This window comes from Ixodes scapularis, unplaced genomic scaffold (assembly GCF_016920785.2).
Source record: "Ixodes scapularis isolate PalLabHiFi unplaced genomic scaffold, ASM1692078v2 PGA_scaffold0__279_contigs__length_252992795, whole genome shotgun sequence".
NCBI lineage: Eukaryota > Metazoa > Arthropoda > Arachnida > Ixodida > Ixodidae > Ixodes > Ixodes scapularis.
The window spans coordinates 165,636,135-165,649,268 of record NW_024609835.1 but is presented as its reverse complement, the minus strand read 5'-3'; positions in this window follow the sequence as shown (position 1 = coordinate 165,649,268).

Here is a 13,134-nt window from a genome sequence, read left to right as displayed (position 1 = left end):
ATTCAAAATACATTATAAATATGAATCAAAAAATTTTTTGGATATACCAAAAATATTATCCCTTCACACTCAAGATGCCATTTGTGCATTAAAAACCGGTCACACAATTTTTTTTTATTTTCAATTTTGTCAGCAAATGGTGTCCCTGTGGTATTTGAAGGCACTACTAGATACATCTCACAAAGCTACATTAGAAACGAACACAAACACAAACACCATGACGCACTGAACAGCTCATTCACAGTCCCGTTGACTGCTCTAGAGCCTTATATAGCCTACATATTGAAGGTAATCATTTTTTTGGTGACCACCTCTGCGCGTATTAAGGTTTCAAGTATTCGATCTTCTCCTCGGGAGTCTGTCAAAGAGGAAACAGTGTTTTGAAGTTCGTGGACGATATCTCTTAATAAAAGGCATTGGTACAACTAATAACAATTCGGGGCAGTCCTTAAAACAATATCAACACAAACGGCTCATAAAATACATGTTATTGCTTCTCTGCGTAGCACCACTCAGGACGAAGCGAATCAAGGCAGTATCTTCTTTTTAAAATACTGTAAACGACTTTATTTTCGTGAGGACCTAATTCTCGCAAAGTTCGCGAATCGCCTACAATTCCGAAAAATAGGTCTCGTGAACAATTCCGGCAAAATGCAAAAATATTAAAATCTATATTGCGATCCCAGCGCGTCGCGAAAATTAGAATTTGCGAATTATTCCAAAACTCCAACTTTGACCTAAATCGCGAAATATTGAGCCTGCGAAGAATAAATATTTTACAGTAGTTGTTTTGCCTTTTCATTTTAGTAGTTGACTATTTAATATGGTAGTTAATATCACTATATTAAAGTCATTATTCGCATCACGTACAATGGTGAGTATACACGTTCAGTGAACTAACATTGTGCTAACAAAACCACTCCAAACGTATCAGTTCACAGCAACTGCTGAAGCTTTCCAGCATCAGCAAATGTTGTCGTTGTAGTCCCCGAACCCCGTTTGTGATTGGTGTGCAAGGAACTCGATCAGGTGTGTTCTTGATAGAAAAAAGGAAACAATAACATAAACTGGGCTGATTTATCAGTGCGATGCTCCGCAATTCAGTTGACAAACTAATCAAATGTTGTATTTAGGCGCTTCAGTGTACGCCATATCTGCTTGAAGTGAACTTCTAGAAGGGGAGCTTTTCAATATTTTGGTAGTTTAAGTCAAACTACCAAAGTATTGCAGTCAAAAGGTACTTAGAGTATAACACCACAGTATTTACGATTTTCAGGTATTTTAAGAGTATTCTGCACGTATTTTCGATTGCTCCATTTTTTTAGGGTTGGAGTATATTTTGCATGAATTAAATAAATATTTCAAGAAATATACGTGAAAGGTATTTTGTGCCGATTAATTTAGTATTTACATATTTCAAAACGCATGAAGGGAACTTCAAATGTAGTTTAAGTAAAGGTATTTTAAAATGATTTTTAGAAGTATATTTTAGTACTAAGTAAAAAAAAAGAAGTTCATATTTTCGGTCTATTTTTCGTGTACTTAAAATTATGAACTGTATTTCAAATACACTCAAATTAGAATATGGTATATTTCAAACGTATTAGTTTTCGCTAAGGGCAATGTATATAGGGCCATTCAAATTAGAGCCTTCTGCGAGCTACCATCTTTGTTTGCTGGGCTGTGGAACTCTTTCGTATGAGAAATGACCCTCTGCGAAATATCGTACACCTGTCGTTAATATGAAGGTAGAGGCCGGTCCGTCGACCGCTCCGTACTATCCGCGTCATGACGCGGCGGGCGTGGCGGCTATCGGGCCTTATCGGCGCTTGGCGCCTCACCGAAATTAAGCGCTTGGATCGAACACTGTCTTCGCTTTTACTGCTCCGCTCTGCAGAGAGCGTGAAAGTGGATTTCTATTTTGCGACTTTTTGTGGGCGCTGCGCACACGTCATTGACGGCAAATAGTTTGCATTTTGCCCGTGGAAAAGCGCCGACGTTGCTCGGTATAGTTCATCAAAACTCAGATTCTTTCTTTATTATTCAGTGAACGCTAATAGCGATAAATAGTTTTACAAAAGAAAATATTTCGAGCGTTTCATGACAGAAGCCACTTCGACTTTTCAAAAATGAGTGGGGCCGAATGAGCCGAAAGAAATGCGACCGCATTCAAGAAAAAAACAAATAGTTACTTTATCAAGTCACCACAATGCCTCCTGATAACGTCCGAAAGGCTCCCACCCAATTCTAGCACTTTCTTCAGGGAGCAGCAGCAGAGCTGAGCTGATTCACACGTTGAATCTCGGCCTAGCGCGCGATAAGGTGCGCAAGCCGCCACGGGCCGCAGCATCATGACGCTGATAGTACGGAGCAGTCGGCGGTCCGGCGTTCACATTTATATCGACGACGGGTGTACGTCGCATTCGCGTCCACAGCCCAGTGACCCGGCAGTTTTCGTCTTTGTCAGAACAGTCGGAAAAGTGTACACCCTTCATTATGGATTATCACAGATCGATGGAAACTTGTTTTGTTCCGTACGTTACCAGCAAAAAAGAAAAGGCATACACGAGAAGCGCATAAGCCAGGAGAAAAGCCCACGCGAGTGCACTTCGAAAAAAAAAAAATAACACAGCATACTAATGCTTGGGCGGTAAAATGACTGAAGTATCATCGGCCTAGGCGTTCTTGTAAGAAAACCTGAGACTGGGAGTTATTTCACGCGATAGCGTAAGGCTCCCGTTCAGCGGAAAAGCCGCCGTAGCATAGTCGGCGTGCGGCGTGACTTCGTAGGCCGCGTGACCCGTGTCGAGTTACCCGGGTCACGGCGTCCGGCGTGACCTCGTGGGTGGGCCCCTCCCCTTCTCTGAACACTCGGGTCAGGTGACCCGGGTGTTGGATGGGATCCCCTCCCCTTACCCCCCACACCTCCCAACCCCTCCTCCACTACTCCTATCTGACCCCCACTCCTTTCCCCTGCCCTCCACCCCTTGCCCTCCCTTAGTAGCAGTCGGCGGCGGCGTGACACCGTGGGAGGGCCCCCTCCCCAGCTCCCCTCCCCTCATCCACCCCCTCCAAGCCCTCCATTCCCCCAACCCCCACCCCCTTCCCTTCCTTCCTCCGCCTCCCCTGCCCTTCCGCCCTCCTCCACACCTGCGCTGACGACCCGGCCTTGCGCTATCGCGTCATACACTTAAGGCGGAGCCTAAGTGTTGTCCCAATTTTTATTTGTCCTAGTCTCCGGTTTTCTTTTAATGATGTTTCTAACCAGCTCGCTCGCGTACTTTCCCTCCTTAGAGTTCTTCTAGCTGGATGTACAGTCTCCCGCAGTATGAAGGACCCATTCGACCAGGCAGTTTGAGGCTGTTTTGGATTTACCTATGCCTGGATCATATTTCTTGACGTGAAAGAATGAAATAAACTTTTATCTTTCTTGTCGCTCAAAATAAAGTGCGCCTGGCCAAAGTGGAATAAGCGCCGCCCCATAAATTGCATCGGCGAATGGGTCCTTCATATTGCGAGTGACTGTACACGCACTTAGCGCGGGTGTACGGCCTAGGGAGCAGCTCGACATGAGAAATGTCGTGCTCCGTCGGTTCTTCGATGGGGTCTGGACTAGCTCCTTTGGCGGCTTATGTATAGTCGTCTGGTGGATATGTCAGTCAATCCTGTGACACAGTCTTTACTTTGTAAAACATGAAACATCATCTCCTCACCCGGGTTCTTCCTCACCTTCTACAGATAATTGATTCGGCATTGTGATACACAACCGCCACCGAATACAAAAAAAACTCTGGTAGATAAAATAAAATGTCCATAATAATGTTTGAGTCTTGGTGGAACCTTAGAAAAAAAAAAAACTGGTGCGAACTCCCGCGAGTCCTGAAGTATATTGTCACGGGTGGTGACCAGAATAACAATAAATAAACAGGAAGAACTAAACGTTTAATGTGGTGAACTTGTGCCAATACAAAAAGAGAATAGAAAATAATAACAAAGCGTCGCGAGCGTCGAGGTCCTCGAGACAGCAGAGTCGAGCGCTGGGGCGAAACTGACTCGACAAGGTCGCGGGCGGCCTCTTATCTAGAGTGAGTCACCATCTCGAAGATTCGGCGGAGAAGGTTCGAGCGTAGCGCGCTCGGGGCGAGAATGAACAAGCACTTTCTAGAACAACAAAAACAAGGATGAACGATAGTTATGTCCGCAGCAAGAATGAACGAGAACTTTCTACAAGTCCGTGACCCTGCGCGCGGCATTATCCCCCCCTTTAAAAAGTGCATCGTCCCGATGCAGCACAAAACGAAGAACAACAAACAAAAACAAATCCAAAACAAAAAGGCAGCAGGATCGCGAGTCGCAGTTCACAGTTCACCCGTCGACGAGAGTTGAAAGTTCTATCGTTCGTAATACGGCTTCAGCCGGACGACGTGCACCACCTCGGGTCGCGGCTGACGTCTTGCAGATGGGCGCGTTCCGTCGGGTAGAACTTCGTAGTTCAGATCGCCGAGGCGTCGGATGATCTTGTAGGGTCCGAAATAGCGTTTCAGGAGTTTTTCGCTGAGACCGCGACGACGTATTGGTGTCCAAACCCATACCCGGTCTCCGGGTTGAAAGTGGACGTCCCGGCGACGAAGGTTGTACCGGCGTGCGTCGACTCGCTGTTGGTCTTGAATCTTGACTCTTGCCAGTTGACGAGCTTCCTCCGCGCGCTGGGAGATGAGTTGAGCGTCGTCGTTGACATCACCGGTTGGCACGTGAGGCAGCATGGCGTCGAGCGTCGTGGTAACCGTCCGGCCGTGTACCAGTTGGAACGGTGTCATTCCCGTGGTTTCTTGAACCGCTGTGTTGTACGCAAACGTGACGTACGGCAGCACCTCGTCCCATGTCTTGTGCTCTACGTCGACGTACATGGAAATCATGTCGGCGATGGTTTTGTTGAGTCTTTCCGTCAGCCCGTTGGTCTGCGGGTAGTACGCCGTGGTGCGACGATGGCTGGTGTGGCTGAGACGAAGGACTTCTTGCGTCAGCTGGGCCATGAAGGATGACCCGCGATCTGTAATCAGTACTTCAGGTGCGCCGTGTCGAAGGAGAATGGACTCGACGAAAAATTTGGCGACTTCCACGGCTGTTCCCGATGGCAGGGCTTTCGTCTCGGCGTATCGTGTAAGATAATCGGTCGCGACAATAATCCACCGGTTTCCTTGCGTCGATGTTGGGAACGGCCCAAGCAAATCCATTCCGACTTGCTGGAAAGGCCTAGTCGGGGCAGGTATCGGCTGCAGGAGTCCTGCTGGCTTCGTCGGAGGCCTCTTACGTCGTTGGCACTCATGGCATGACCGTGTGTACAGGTGGACTGTTTTCGGGAGTCTCGGCCAGTAGTACTTGTCACGAATCCGGGCGAGCGTCCTGCTGTATCCAAGGTGTCCAGCCGTCGGGTCGTCATGGCATGCTTGAAAGATTTCTTCTCGCAGGCTGGCCGGAACAACCAGCAGCCAAGCAGGGTTGCTCGTTCCGAAGTTCTTCTTGAAGAGCACACCTCGCCGCAGAACGAAGCTTGACAAGTCTCGGGCCAAGACTCGCGGAACTGAACTTCCTTGGCCTTCGAGGTGTTCGATCACGGCGCGAAGTTCCGGGTCGTCTCGTTGAAGTGCTCCCATGTCGGCATCTGTCACTGCACCGAGAAAACGGGCGTCGTCGTCGTCGTCAGTGCTTTCGGGAGGAGATTCGACTGGGGCCCTAGACAAACAGTCGGCGTCGTTATGCTTGCGGCCAGACTTATGCACAATGGTCACGTCGAATTCTTGCAGTCGCAGACTCCAGCGAGCGATGCGTCCTGACGGGTCCTTGAGGTTGGCGAGCCAACAGAGAGCGTGGTGGTCCGTGACAACGCGAAACGGGATCCCGTACAGGTACGGGCGGAACTTGGTTAAAGCCCAGATGACAGCGAGACATTCCTTGTCGGTCGTCGAGTAATTTTTCTCTGCCTTGGACAGTGCCCGGCTTGCGTAAGCGATCACCCTCTCTGCTCCGTCTTGTCTTTGGACGAGTACCGCGCCGAGTCCGGCGTTGCTGGCGTCCGTGTGAACTTCCGTTTCCGCTGATGGATCGAAGTGTCCGAGGATAGGGGGCGACTGGAGTCTTTCCCTCAGTTCGTTGAACGCTTGTTCTTGCTCCTCCCCCCACTGGAAGTTCACGTCGTCCTTGGTCAGATGCGTGAGCGGTGCAGAAATCTTGGCAAAATCGCGAACAAAACGCCTGTAGTAAGCGCACAGTCCAAGAAATCTTCTTACGGCTTTCTTGTCTGATGGCTTGGGAAATTCTGCAACAGCAGATGTCTTGGAAGGATCAGGGCTTACACCCTGAGCACTCACGACATGGCCCAGGAATTTGAGCTCGCCGTAAGCGAACCGACATTTTGACGGCTTTAGTGTCAGTCCAGCATTCTGGATAGCCTGTAGCACGGCTCGCAAACGTCTCAGGTGCTCGTCAAAGTCGCTTGCGAATACCACGACGTCGTCGAGATAGACGAGGCAGCTTTGCCATTTCAAGCCGGAAAGAACGGTGTCCATTACGCGCTGGAACGTCGCCGGTGCTGTGCACAGTCCGAACGGCATCACTTTAAATTCGTACAGTCCGTCCGGCGTGACGAAGGCAGTCTTCTCACGATCCCGTTCGTCGACCTCGATCTGCCAGTACCCACTCTTCAGGTCCATCGACGAAAAGTATCGGGCATGGCGCAGCCGGTCCAGAGTGTCGTCGATGCGTGGCAGCGGGTAGACGTCCTTTTTCATTACGGCGTTTAGTCGGCGATAGTCCACGCAGAACCGAAGAGTCCCGTCTTTCTTTTTCACCAGGACTACCGGTGAAGCCCACGGGCTGCTTGAGGGCTGGACAATGTCGTCATCGAGCATTTCTTGGACCTGCTTCTGGATGACTTCTCTTTCTTTCACGGAAACGCGGTACGGCGACCGATGCACAGGAAGCGCGTTGTCTTCAGTGACAATTCGATGTTTCGCAACGGTCGTTTGGCGCACCTTTGACGACGTGGAGAAGCACTCATTGAACTCGGCGAGAAGGTCACTGAGTTGTCGTCGTTGTGGGGAAGGCAGGGTTGGGTCGATGTCAAACTGCGAAGGCGGCGTTGTCTTAGGTGGCCACGAAGAGAGGTCTTCTGATATTCCGGCGATTGCGGCTGCGTCCGGGAGTTCCTCGGCGTGGCCCACGGCGGTGCCTCTCGTAAGGTGCTGGGCCTCCTGTCGGAAGTTCGTTACGAGTGCGACAGTAGTGCGTCCGTCTTGGAGCTCCGTGACGCCTCTTGCGATGCCGATCCCTCTTCCTAGAAGCAACTGGAGGCTTCCTTCGAGCAAAACGTCGCCACAGAAAGTCTCATCGACCCCGACGGGTACGAAAACACTTGACTGCGGCGGTAGGTTCACGTGGTTTGCGAGGACTCGTACCGCGGATGACGTCACTTTGGGGTCCTCCTGTGGTGGAGCAGGTTTTCGAAGCGTCAGCCGGTTTGCTCCGAGGTCGATGACGGCGCCATACTCGCAGAGAAAGTCCATTCCGAGGATAACGTCCCTCGAACAGTCTTGCAGAACGACGAACTTGGCAGGGCACCTCTCACCGTGGATCTCGACGCGAGCAGTACATCTCCCGACCGGTGTGATGAGGTGCCCTCCGGCGGTTCGTATCTGAGGTCCATCCCACGGCGTCGTGACTTTCCGAAGGCGGCGGGAGAGCCTCCCACTCAAGACTGAGTAGTCTGCTCCAGTGTCCACGAGCGCTGATGCGTCGTGGCCGTCGATGACGACGTTTAGGTTATTGGACACCGTTGCAGGGGCGTGGTTTCGACCTCTGGTAGCATTCGAGTGGGGGCCCTCCGACGTTCGTGGAGGATCTTGGCGTCGGTCGTCTTCGGCAACTCCACCTCCAGGGGTTGCCGCTTCTAGTTTCCCCGGCGAGGAGCGAGGGGCGACAGGCTTTCACGTCGGGGTCGGTGCATCGGCGAAGCTGGACGTCGTGGCGACGGCGACCGGAACTCTCGGCGGGACGTAGGCTCGGGGGACTGAGGTCGTCGCAGGTACTCGTCGATCTCCCGAGGGCATTCACCATAACGGGGTCGCGGGTCGTTCGGGTGGAACCCGTGAAGCCCGAGTCGTCGGTATGGGCATCGGCGGTAGGTGTGGTCCGCTTCCCCGCAATGGAAGCACAGAGGGCGTCGGTCGGGCGTTCGCCACACGTCGGTCTTGCGGGGTGCGCGAGGCTCCGGGCAGGCGTACTGGACCTGGTCGTCGTGGTGTCGGTCGTGCTGCGGCGCAGGAGACTGACGTCGGGGCGGCGCGACATAGGTGCGACGAGGAGGAGGCGGTGGCCGTCGAGCCACTGCGGCGTAAGTCAACGTGGGCTCCTCGGGGGCTGCCACGACGACGGGAGCCTCTTTCTGGAAGGTTCTCTGGACTTCTTCCCGCACAACCTCGGCGATGGAGAGTGAGGCCGGGCGTACTGCAGCGGGCAGGAGCTTCTTGAGTTCCTCCGGGGACGACTTCACGGATAATTTCACGGATGCCGGGGAGGGTGGTGCCAAGGTCGGATCCGGATGTCGCCAGAGTGGTTACGCCGGGGTGTCGCTGGTAGTGTCTGGCGCGCGCTTGTAGGGCCCGTTCCATATTCGTCGCCTCCGTGACGAACCCGTCGACGGTTGTCGGGGGATTGCGAATGAGGCCGCCGAATATCTCACTTTTCACACCCCTCATCAAGTGGTGCAGCTTCTTCTCCTCGGTAGCCTGAGGATCGGCGCGGGCGCTCAGGCGGAGAACATCCTCAACGAAGCTGGTGACGCTCTCATGTAGGTCTTGGGTCCTTGTTCGCAGGAGATCTTCGGCCCTCTCACGTCGGTGTTGGCAGGCAAACGTCTTCTTCAATTCTTGCTTGCACACCTCCCACGACGTCAAAGAAGCCTCGTGGTTTTCCAACCAGTGCCTCGCAGTTCCTTCCATCGAAAAGTAAAGGTTCTGCAAGCAGTGCTCGGCTGACCACCCGTTATGGCGGGCCACCCGTTCATAGTGTTGCAGCCAGTCCTCGATGTCCTCGTGTGCGTCTCCGTGGAACGGCGTCGGAGTTTTGGGTGCGACGGGCAGGTATACGACGGCAGGAGCAGCCGGGGCCTGCGCCTGGTCGGCCATCGTCGTCTTCTTCGGCTTGGGCTTGTCCAGTAGCAAACCGTATTCAGGATCCTCTCCCTTGATGCGCCGGCTGGTCCGAGTTTCGGGTTCCGCGGGGAGTGGTCTTCTCACTGGGGTTGGTACCGGACTTGCACTGCGGGATCTTGGAGGGGAACGCTGCACAGGCATGCGGTACCCAGCACCTCCACCAAAATGTCACGGGTGGTGACCAGAATAACAATCAATAAACAGGAAGAACTAAACGTTTAATGTGGCGAACTTGTGCCAATACAAAAAGAGAATAGAAAATAATAACAAAGCGTCGCGAGCGTCGAGGTCCTCGAGACAGCAGAGTCGAGCGCTGGGGCGAAACTGACTCGACAAGGTCGCGGGCGGCCTCTTATCTAGAGTGAGTCACCATCTCGAAGATTCGGCGGAGAAGGTTCGAGCGTAGCGCGCTCGGGGCGAGAATGAACAAGCACTTTCTAGAACAACAAAAACAAGGATGAACGATAGTTATGTCCGCAGCAAGAATGAACGAGAACTTTCTACAAGTCCGTGACCCTGCGCGCGGCAATATCACTGCCTGAGGGCCCGGGATTTTTGATGGTAGTCGAATTTCCCGGGCCTTGTGTAATAAGAGATACTGAAAATTGCATAATTTGGCATGGAACTACCTCAGGTCATGCAGTTAGTTCACGCCAGATTGTCAGATTTATAATGAGCGAAATAATTAAAACAGCATTAGATGACATATAAGAATACTCTCCCAGACTAGCGTCATGTATCCATAGTGGAGACTGGACCTCCTCAGGCAATGATGTGCTTTCCTGAACCAGGCGCTGCTGCCCAAGGGACATTCGGGCTTAAATCTCCGGAGCGAAAAGACGCGGTTTTCGGTGCCAGGGACGGGAATTTAGAAAAATACAGAAAAATATTTAGTATAAATATCAAAATGCTCTCCTCGAATATGATACTAGACATACCCAGCTACATTGTAAACGAAAATTTGATATTCTCAGGCGACGTTTGTGGCTTCCTGAGCCGGGCGGAACTGCGAAGAAAAACATTGGGACTTAGTCTCCAGAGCGAAAAGACGCGGTTTTCGGTGCCAGGAACGGGAATTTAGAAAAATACAGAAAAATAAATAGTATAAATATCAAAATGCTCTCCTCGAATATGATACTAGACATACCCAGCTACATTGTAAACGAAAATTTGATATTCTCAGGCGACGTTTGTGGCTTCCTGAGCCGGGCGGAACTGCGAAGAAAAACATTGGGACTTAGTCTCCAGAGCGAAAAGACGCGGTTTTCGGTGCCAGGGACGGGAATTTAGAAAAATACAGAAAAATAATTATTTTAAACATCAAAATGCTCTCCTCGAATATGATACTAGACATACCCAGCTACATTGTAAACGAAAATTTGATATTCTCAGGCGACGTTTGTGGCTTCCTGAGCCGGGCGGAACTGCGAAGAAAAATGTTGGGACTTAGTCTCCAGAGCGAAAAGACGCGGTTTTCGGTGCCAGGGACGGGAATTTAGAAAAATACAGAAAAATAAATAGTATAAATATCAAAATGCTCTCCTCGAATATGATACTAGACATACCCAGCTACATTGTAAACGAAAATTTGATATTCTCAGGCGACGTTTGTGGCTTCCTGAGCCGGGCGGAACTGCGAAGAAAAACATTGGGACTTAGTCTCCAGAGCGAAAAGACGCGGTTTTCGGTGCCAGGGACGGGAATTTAGAAAAATACAGAAAAATAATTATTTTAAACATCAAAATGCTCTCCTCGAATATGATACTAGACATACCCAGCTACATTGTAAACGAAAATTTGATATTCTCAGGCGACGTTTGTGGCTTCCTGAGCCGGGCGGAACTGCGAAGAAAAATGTTGGGACTTAGTCTCCAGAGCGAAAAGACGCGGTTTTCGGTGCCAGGGACGGGAATTTAGAAAAATACAGAAAAATAAATAGTATAAATATCAAAATGCTCTCCTCGAATATGATACTAGACATACCCAGCTACATTGTAAACGAAAATTTGATATTCTCAGGCGACGTTTGTGGCTTCCTGAGCCGGGCGGAACTGCGAAGAAAAACATTGGGACTTAGTCTCCAGAGCGAAAAGACGCGGTTTTCGGTGCCAGGGACGGGAATTTAGAAAAATACAGAAAAATAATTATTTTAAACATCAAAATGCTCTCCTCGAATATGATACTAGACATACCCAGCTACATTGTAAACGAAAATTCGATATTCTCAGGCGACGTTTGTGGCTTCCTGAGCCGGGCGGAACTGCGAAGAAAAACGTTGGGACTTAGTCTCCAGAGCGAAAAGACGCGGTTTTCGGTGCCAGGGACGGGAATTTAGAAAAATACAGAAAAATAAATATTATAAATATCAAAATTCTGTCCTCGAATATGATACTAGACATACCCAGCTACATTGTAAACGAAAATTTGATATTCTCAGGCGACGTTTGTGGCTTCCTGAGCCGGGCGGAACTGCCAATAAAAACGTTGGGACTTAGTCTCCAGAGCGAAAAGACGCGGTTTTCGGTGCCAGAACGGGAGTTTAGAAAAATACAGAAAATAATTAGTATAAATATCAAAATGCTCTCCTTGAATATGATACTAGACATACCCAGCTACATTGTAAACGAAAATTCGATATTCTCAGGCGACGTTTGTGGCTTCCTGAGCCGGGCGGAACTGCGAAGAAAAATGTTGGGACTTAGTCTCCAGAGCGAAAAGACGCGGTTTTCGGTGCCAGGGACGGGAGTTTAGAAAAATACAGAAAACTAAATATTATAAATATCAAAATTCTGTCCTCGAATATGATACTAGACATACCCAGCTACATTGTAAACGAAAATTGGATATTCTCAGGCAACGTTTGTGGCTTCCTGAGCCGGGCGGAAGTGCGAAGAAAAACGTTGGGACTTAGTCTCCAGAGCGAAAAGACGCGGTTTTCGGTGCCAGGGACGGGAGTTTAGAAAAATACAGAAAAATAAATATTATAAATATCAAAATTCTGTCCTCGAATATGATACTAGACATACCCAGCTACATTGTAAACGAAAATTGGATATGCTCAGGCAACGTTTGTGGCTTCCTGAGCCGGGCGGAAGTGCGAAGAAAAACGTTGGGACTTAGTCTCCAGAGCGAAAAGACGCGGTTTTCGGTGCCAGAACGGGAGTTTAGAAAAATACAGAAAATAATTAGTATAAATATCAAAATGCTCTCCTTGAATATGATACTAGACATACCCAGCTACATTGTAAACGAAAATTCGATATTCTCAGGCGACGTTTGTGGCTTCCTGAGCCGGGCGGAACTGCGAAGAAAAACGTTGGGACTTAGTCTCCAGAGCGAAAAGACGCGGTTTTCGGTGCCAGAACGGGAGTTTAGAAAAATACAGAAAATAATTAGTATAAATATCAAAATGCTCTCCTTGAATATGATACTAGACATACCCAGCTACATTGTAAACGAAAATTCGATATTCTCAGGCGACGTTTGTGGCTTCCTGAGCCGGGCGGAAGTGCGAAGAAAAACGTTGGGACTTAGTCTCCAGAGCGAAAAGACGCGGTTTTCGGTGCCAGAACGGGAGTTTAGAAAAATACAGAAAATAATTAGTATAAATATCAAAATGCTCTCCTTGAATATGATACTAGACATACCCAGCTACATTGTAAACGAAAATTCGATATTCTCAGGCGACGTTTGTGGCTTCCTGAGCCGGGCGGAACTGCGAAGAAAAATGTTGGGACTTAGTCTCCAGAGCGAAAAGACGCGGTTTTCGGTGCCAGGGACGGGAATTTAGAAAAATACAGAAAAATAATTATTTTAAACATCAAAATGCTCTCCTCGAATATGATACTAGACATACCCAGCTACATTGTAAACGAAAATTGGATATTCTCAGGCGACGTTTGTGGCTTCCTGAGCCGGGCGGCAC